This window comes from Aptenodytes patagonicus, chromosome 22 (assembly GCF_965638725.1).
Source record: "Aptenodytes patagonicus chromosome 22, bAptPat1.pri.cur, whole genome shotgun sequence".
NCBI lineage: Eukaryota > Metazoa > Chordata > Aves > Sphenisciformes > Spheniscidae > Aptenodytes > Aptenodytes patagonicus.
Genome location: NC_134970.1, coordinates 4,651,001 through 4,659,381, shown reverse-complemented (window position 1 = coordinate 4,659,381; position 8,381 = coordinate 4,651,001). Strand labels below are relative to the sequence as shown.

Sequence of the window (8,381 nt, the reverse complement as noted above, 5' to 3'; positions counted from 1 at the left end):
GTTTGCACCCATGGGAGCTGTCGTGGGCCTTCACTTCTGCAAATGCTGAAACTAGAGGATGTGACCTGCGGGAAGCTCTTCAGCACCGCGGGGTCTGGAGGCCCGGACGCCTGTCAGTCCTGCTGCTGCGTTCATGGCCGCGATGATGGCTGTAGGTGATGGGCAGGGATAGAAGGAAGGAACAAGTACAAAACGCGTCTCGATGCTAAGGACCAGGAGGGGAGAGGTTCTGGGGACAGCAGGGCATGAGAGGGGCCAGGTCCATCCCTCCTCCTCCCGCCGGCCGGGGCTTTTGCAGCCCTTCGTGCCCGGTGCTGCTCGGCAGAGGGGGCTTGCGGGGCTGCTGCCGTTCCTCCCCCGCCAGGAGCCGGGGGGCAGCCGGGGGCGGGTGCGGGGGTCCCCGCCGCGGTGCACTAGTGCTTTAAAAGGCTGGCAAAGCCGGCGGCGGGCTTCCCAGCGCCTCTTCATGCAAAACTTCCCCGGCCCCGGCCCTCCTCCTCCTCCTCTTCCTCCTCCTCCTCCTCCTCCTCCTCCTCCTCCTCCTCGTCGCGGCTGCGGTGCGCGGAGCGCGGCGGGTCCCGCCCGCCTGCGGCTCGCTCGGCTCCCCGGGCCGGGGCCGGGGCTGGGGGGGGGGGCCGCGGGCTGCCCCCGCCGCATGCCGCAGGGCCCCCCCGGGGTGCCCGCGCCCCGCCGGGGCCGGAGGCGGATCGCGGCACCGGGCAGCGGGCGGAGACGGGGTCGGCGGCGCCGCCAACTTCGCGGTGCCCGCGGGTAAGTGCGGGGAGGCGCGGGAGGGGCGCGGAGCATCCCCGGGACGCCCGGTCCCCCCAAACCTTCCCGGAGGGGCTGGGGTGCTCCCTCCTTCCCCTCCCTGCAGCCCCGCTGCTCCCCCCCCCCGCCTCCCGCAACGCTCCAGCAAATTTTCCGCCTTTCCTTCTTTTTTTTTTTTGCTGGGGGGGCTGCGACAGCGGGGGCTGCAGTAGAGACCCCCCCCCCGAGCCCCAGCCCGTCCCCCCCGGCTGCACCCCACCCTCCCGCGGCAGCTCCCCGGCTCCCCCCTCTCCCGCTCATTGCGTTATTCATAGTTGTGGGGCTGCGGAGCGCTGCCCCTCGCCTCCCCTGCATCCCGCCGTGGGGGGCACGGGGGGACACCCCCTGCCCCAGTCCCCAAGCCTGCCGCCTTTGTCCCCAGAGGTGCCCGTGGCCCCGGCGTGGGCTGAGGGAGGGGAGCTGGGGGGGCTCGTCCGGCTGGAGGGGGCTGGGAGGGGGTTTGGGGCAGGAGGCGCCGGGCAGGGGCTGGTGGCTGTGGCCGAGCCGCAGGCGGGTGGCTGCCCTCGCCTCGCCGCAGCGGGCAGGGCCCGCAGAGCCCGCCGCAGGGCAGGGCAGCGGGAGAGACAGCCGGTGCTTTGCCCAGGTCAGCGGGGAAGGGGCTGCCCCTTCGAGCTTGGAAGGGGCTTTGGGGGGGGGTGGGGGTGAGACCTTTCCCCGGAGCTGTGGAGGCATCCCCGGTTCGGGGCAGGGAGCCCCGCTCCGTGTGCAGACACGCGCTCCCGGGTTTGTTTTCCTTGCCGGAGCGCTCTCCCGCTCCTCGGCGCTTTTTGGGAGAGCGGATCTGCGTGGCTTCGGGAGCCGCTGGGGAAGTTGGCAGCCGTGGGAAAAAACCGGAGAACTCTCCCACCGCCTGCCTGGGTGCAGCCCTGCCTCCTTCCTCCTCCTCCTCCTCCTCCTCCTCCTCCTCCTCCTGGTGTGATGAGTTTGCCGTGCTCTGCCAGCCAGGTTATTTTTCTGTGAGCTGCTTCGGGTTTGCGGGGGGATGCCCGCTGCCTTCAGCGGTGGCTGCGATGGAGAGGCTGCCGAGTGAGTCATTGCCATCGTGGCTGCCGGGTGACCTGTGGCTCGGGGCTTGACGGGGGTATGGCATGAAGCAGGGCTGGGGTGACCGGAGGAACTCACCGGCGCTGGCCGCTCGCCCGAGGCAGGGCCCGGGGAGGAAGGGAACTGAGCCGATCTGTTGAATGCAGCGACGAGCTCGGGGAAAATGCCAAGAGAAGTGCCAAAAGAAAAAAAAGCTCATTTCCTTCCCTCCCTTCGCTCCCTGTAAGCAGGGATTTATCCACATCAGGGCAGCGGGCGGGGGGTGTGGGGGGATGTGCCGGGCAAGGCTTCGGCAGGGGGGAGAGCCGGCGCGAGACCCTCCTCCCTGTGACCTGCCGTCTCTGTGCTGAGAGCCGTGGTCCGATGGGATGTGTGGAGATCCCGGCTGCTTTTGGCCAGCCTGGCCGAGCCGGGGGGATGCAGCACCGGGGGCCATGGCGAGGGTGGTCCATCTTTGTGAGGGTGGTGGGTCCCCACGGGCAGCAGCAGGCTCCAGCTGCCCCAGGCTGGGGGGGCACAGACAAGCCCGTTTTGGGAAGGGCAGCAGGCACTGGTGGTGCTGAGCTGCAGCCCTGGGGTGTTGGGGCAGCAGAGGGAGAGCTTCAAGGAGATTTTACAGCGGGAACCAAAGCTTGGGTGCAGCCGTGGGCCGGCCCTGCATCCCAGGGGCCAGTGTCACCCTGTGGAGGAGCCTGCCAGCTCCCCAAAAAAGGGTGTCACGTGCTTCAACTTTGGCATCAGGCAGGAGGAGGATGGATTTGTCAGCTCAGCCACCCCCTTCCAGCTCTTCCCAGAAAGGCAACGGCTTGAAGATGTGGCAGGTCCTAATTATAACATATGTGAACCCGCTCCTGCCGCCCTCCCCGGCTTCGCACCCGCTGCGGGCACCGTCTCTTCCTCTCGGGCTTCGCGTCTAATGGAGGGGTTTCCTCTGCGGGGTGGTCCGGTTACCCGTGCCCCTGTGCTGTGGATGGCCCTGCACAAAGCCTGGCTCAGGACAGGGGTCTCTGCCCCTGCTGGGGCTTTCTCAGGCTGGGTACGGGCAGGGGCTTGTGCTGCCAGACCGCGGTCTTGGGGCGTAGGTGTGATGGGAAGCAGAAACGCCGGGCAGCGCTGCGGGCACCGCTGGGGACTGGCAGTCAGGTCGTGGTCTTGTTCCGAGCCAGCACTGTCCCAATTTGCAGAAGGTGATCAAAAATTAATTGCGGGATTTTGCTGCACGTGGCAGGAGCGGGGATGAGCGCCGGCTCCTTCCCTCCCTCCAGCCTCTCCTGGCTGGAGCTCTGTGCGCGTTGGCTGCCGGCAGAGACCTCGCGCCGCCTCCTGCAAGGTGAGCTGCTGCGATCTCCGCTTGCTCCGCGGCCGGATCCTGCTCGCCTTCCCCTCGCCACACCATCCGATCCTTCAAAGGAAAGGATTAGCCCTGGCCTGCTTGGCAGCGGGGAGGGAGGGGGAAGGAGAGAGCTTGCCTGCAGTTAAGGAGATATATATATATAGATATATATATATATAAAATGTGATAAATATTCCCTGGGTCTGATCTGCGCCCAGTGGGAGCCTTTTTCTTTGGACTTCAGCATCTTTTGGGGGATGCTCCGGGGCAGCGAGGAGGGTGGCGATACCCGGCTTTTCCCTCCGTGGGGCTCTGAGCCGGGTGCTGGCAGGACCCGGTTGCAGAGAAGTCGAGTCGGCACCCTGGTGATGGGCTTGGGCTTATGCAAGCGTTGCAATATCGGTTCGTGCATTGATTGAGGGATTGCTGGGGGGGGGAGCTGCGTCTTGGAGCGTGTCGGGTGGGTTTTGATGGTAAAATCTGGGGTCTGTGCTTGCCGCCGCCTGCTGAGCCGTGGCCTTGCTTTTCCTCCGAGCGAACGCTGGGGTACTTGACCTGAATACTTAAGGTTTTGCCTGTCGAGAGAGAACTTAACCTGGCGTCCCCTCCCTCTGTGTCTAAATTCTGCTGTACTTCATGGAGCTTTTGCAATTAAAAAAACCGGGAGCTAAAGCGAAGTTCCCTGCATTCGCTTGCAAGCGGGGAAGAGCGAGCGTGTGCTAATTGGGATATTGTGCTGCGTGTCGGCTGGCCCCGCTTGCCGAAGGAATAGCAGGTGGGGAAAGAAACGGCCTTGATTTTCAAAAAGATGCCGGCGAGCTCGCGGCAGCCAGCGCGGCAGAAGCCGGCACAGCCCTCCCGGTGCCGGGGCTGGGCTGGGGAGGTCTCCTTGGTGGTGGGCTGATGGGCAGTTGGCTCCTTGGCAGCCGGGGATGGGGTCGTGCAGGTGAGTGCTGGGTGCAGCCTCTTGGTCGCTTTTTCCTGCATCTCCTGGATCGTGTCACCGGCTCAGCCTTTGCCTGGTTTAACAAGCCCTGATGCAACTGGGTGAGCTCAGTGCAAAACCGGTGAGTGCCTTGGCTCTGAACTAGAAGCCAACATGTCCTGCACAGCCGAAGGAGCCCGGTCCTGCTGCAGGCAGAGCTCTGCGGTCCGTGGGAGCGGGGTCTGCTCGGAGAGGGGTGGGATCCTCAGGCCGCCCTGCGATAAGCCCTGGCTGCGATCTGAATAACTTGCCTCCCGGCTTTGCCCGCTGCCGGCGGCGATAAAGCTGCGGTGATTAGCGCTTAGCCGGCGCTTGGGTTGATGGCACATGAGACGTGAACTCGCCTGCCTGCAGCGGCATGGGCTCCACGGAGCTAATGGCAGTAAAATGACTTGGTTTTGACTGGGAGTCCTTCAGGGAGCGGAGTGAGGGAGAGAAATGGGCCGTTTCCTTCCTTATTTATTTATTTTCCCCCAAAGGAGGTTTTTCATTGCTGCAAAATCCCTGTGTTGAGCGGCAGGTCTGGGGGCCTCCAGCAAAGAGCCCCCCTGTGCTGTGCAGCCGCGATGGGCCAGGTCTCCTCTGGCCCCAGGGCTGGGGGTCAGGCTGGGAGGCCGCTCTCTCGGGAGCGGTTGGTGCGATTTGGGGATCCCTCTGGGCTGTTTGTTCCCGGGGCTGCGGCAGCACCAGGCTGGGGAAGGGAAATTTTGCAAACAAAATCTAGGCGATGCGTGCAGGGGGGGCTCCAGCTGCCTCTCCTGGAGGTGCACCAGCCCCAGGGAATGACGGCGAGTGCTTGCCTTGGCTCCAAAGCTCTGGGGTGCAGACCCCCACAGCAGGATGGGCTGCCTGGCTCTGGGTTCGTGTGTCCGGCGGCAGCCGGCAGCAATGCAGCCAGGGATGTATCCCAGTGCCTGCGAGCACCTCTGGGCTCTGCGGGACGTGGCGAGCCTGGATTGTGTCTCGCTGCAGCCCCGCAGGCGCTGGTGCAGCCCTGGCTGCTGTGAGGCTTGCAGAGATGCATGGAAGGAGCTGTGGGAAGGAGCTGCAGAGATGAAGCCCGGGATGGTCAGTCCCTGCCTCTGGACCCGGTCCCTCCTCCGGGCACTGGAGATGGTTTTAGCAGCGTGAGCTCTGCGTGGCGCAGGGGAATTTTTAACCAGTGTTTGATTTCTCCCGCCCAGCTGAGCCCTTGCCCTGCCCCATCCAGGGGCCTTTGAGGATGGCGAGGATGGTGACGGCTGGTGGCTCGATGGCATGGCCACCGCTAGAGGGGGGCAGGATGCCACCGTGCAGGACTGGCCCCATGTCCTGGAGTGCTGGAGACTCACAGGGCAGGGGCACAGCCCGGGAGCCAAGCGCTGCCCATGGCCCCCTTGGCTCTCCCTGTACCGGGGCGGCAGCAGCCCCGGCACCTGCTTCTGCAGTTCCTGACCCTCGTTAGATCAGTCTGGCTCAGGACAGGTAATGACCTGTGCCTGGGGTCTGGAAATCCGCTCGGTTTGATTAGTTCTTGCACCTCTTTCCAGATCGTGGATCCTGGCCTTAGCATGGCCGGGATGAGGGCGATGGAAAGGCTCGTTCCTCACTGACGATGTGCTTGTGGGAAGTGGGAGGAAGCAGCATTGCTCCTTCCTTTGGCGCTGTGATAAATGCCACGCTGGGCATTTATCCCACCCCGCTTATTACCACCCTCGGGGGTGCGTACCTGCACCTGACTTCTTGCAAATCTGCACATATTTCTTCCCCCAGGGCGGTGCTGCCCGCGCGGAGCTGTGCAGGTGGGGCAGGAGGGCGGCTCCGTCCCCTTGCTGCCCATAGCATGTGGGTAGAGCTGTTCCCTGCTCTGTGAACATGGGCTGTAGGCAGGCGTCTCCCTCCAGATGTGCATCTCCCTCCAGATGTGCAGGACCGGCCTGATGGTGGAAGGGCTGCACTGGGGAGGTGCAGGAGCCGGGCTCCCTGGGGATGCAGAGGCTGGTCCCACACCTTGGAGGAAGGATGGGTTTCCCTCCTTCTTGCCCTTGAGCTTTAAGGCCTGGGCTCCTGCCTGCTCGCCCAGCCCCACGCGCTGCCCACCCCTCCGGGCAGCACCCCAGGGTTGGGTGCATCCCCGGCATGGGTGGGACCAAGATTTGGGTTGTGTGGGGAGCAGCGGCTTGTGTACGGCCGTGGGGATGGAAGGGGATGCTCATCTCCTGCCCCTTCCCAATGAGCACTCAGGCCGTTTGCAGCACAGGCTCATCGGGTAATTCAGGCTGCATCTCCCCTAATATTCAGCGAGGGATTCAAACCAGCTCCCCCCTCCCCTCCCCATTATTTGTGCTTTCTTCTTGCCTGCCGTGATATTTTTACCTTCAGTTCGTTCAGATTATATGATCAAAGGAGGCACAAAGGGGAGAGAACAGAGAGGAAAAAGCTTAAAAGAAGAAAGGGAGAGGCTGTGGGCTCTGGGGGCACTGCCAGCTCTGCGAGAGCTGCCGAGGGCTCGAAGGATTTTCCTGGGAGCGGGTCCACGTGGTGACCCATCGCACCTTCTCCGACGGGCAGAAATGTCGCGGCTCCTGGGGTAGGATGCAAGAAATGACCTGATTTCAGCTGGCATGGGGCTGCGTGGGGGGGCTGCGGTGTTTGAGCATCTCTGGGTCTCCCCGTCATCTGCCTCCTCGCCATGGGCAGAGCCTGACCCGTTTCCAGGCTGTAGCAGGAGCTGCTTTCCCCTGCTCCGCTCCCGCTGCACAGGATGGTTCTTGCAAAGGAGACGGGACCATGCGGAGGGTTGAACCCTGTCCTTGATCCCCATCCGAGCGGGGCCGCGCTTGCGGGGGCTCTCCCGGCGGCGGGGCAGGCTGGGGCGGGCGGGTGTTGTGCCGCAGCACTCCCAAGCTCCTGCCTTTTGAAGGAGAGAGTTTGGCACTGGGTAATTCTGGTTGCTTAAAAGCCCCAGTTGTCAGAAACGCTTTGGAGATGGGCCTTCAAATGGCTCCGACTGGTAGGGATGTGCATAATTTATGGAGGTGAGTTGAGGCAAGGGCCCTCCTGGCTGGGGCGGCTGCGGAGCTGGGAACCTCCTCTGTGGTGTAAAGGGGCTCAGCATGGCCGGCTCTGGTGGGCAGCACCCCTCGGGGCCAGCTGAGGATCCGGCCCGGCAGGCGCGGGCTTGGATGTCGGGCTCTGTGCTTGAGCTGAGATTAATTTAAGCTGTTTCTTCGGTCTCGCTGTTGCAGCCCATCCTGCTTGGGGAATGCATTTGCCTGCTCGGCTCTCCTCTGCTTTTTGGTGCCTTGCATTAATCATGCGCTGCCCTCGCAGCATCCATCAGTGTCTGTTTGGAGACAGCAGGGATGGGCTGCAGGGGAGAGCCTTCCCCTAAAGGGGAAACTGAGGCAGGCGGCCGCGCTGCTTGGGCAGGGGCAGCTCTGGGGCGCGGGGAGGGGGACGAAGGGCTGTCCTGCAGCGATCTCGGAGCCAAGACTGTGGCAGCACCCTGTGCCCACTCGATGGGCTGTGTGGTGGAAGCAAAAGAGACCAGGTGAGAGCACAGGGGGTTGCGGGAGGATGGTGAGAGGTCAGACCCCCCGGCTGCGAGCAGGAGGCTCCGGTGAGGGTGCGGGGCCAGGATGGAGGGGCTGGGATGGGCTGAGCTCTCTCTGCCAGCTCCAGTGCCGGCTCTGGAGGAGCTGGCACCTCCAAGATATGGTGCGGGCACTGGTGTGCTGGGGCAGCGGGGCAGGGCGGCACTTGGCAAGAGCGGGTGGGTTTTTTCCACCTGGCGAAAGGATCAGATCTCACCCCATGCTGTTCGATGGTTAATCGGGACCCGAGGGTGCCTCCCCCCCCACGCCGTGCTGCAGGGCTGCTCTTCCCTTGCTGCTTCTTGGGGGAGAGCAGCCAGCGATGCCAAAACGCTCCCTGTGGGCCGTGCTTGGTGCCAGGGCTGCCAATGCCCCGTGGCCCTCAGGGAGGCGTTGGGATGCAGGTCGGGATACAGCGTGTGTGCTTGGCACAGCCTGCGGGCATCACCCAGGCACCGCTCCCAGTGCCTTCACCACCAGTTTTGCCCCCAGTTTCCCAAGGGACCGTTTGCTCCCTCCTTCCTCCATGGGCACGAAGCTCGGGGTCCGAGGGCCTTTGCAGGCCCTGATGCTCTCGGCAGGCAGCTGACCATCCTTGCCACTTTTAATTTGA

General features: G+C 64.0%; 1 protein-coding gene across 2 annotated transcripts in view; it reads left to right on the top strand.

Annotated features, from left to right (window-relative positions):
• The first annotated feature begins 712 nt into the window (after positions 1 to 712).
• Positions 713 to 8,381, top strand: part of GRM4 (glutamate metabotropic receptor 4) — a 52,526-nt gene continuing 44,857 nt past the window's right edge. Inside the window, exon 1 of one of the 2 annotated variants that reach the window (XM_076357782.1) lies at positions 713 to 771. The gene's annotated coding sequence lies outside the window, so the exon portion shown is untranslated. Of the gene's footprint in view, positions 772 to 1,802; positions 1,858 to 8,381 lie in introns of those variants that run through there. The other variant, XM_076357783.1, reaches the window with a different exon arrangement.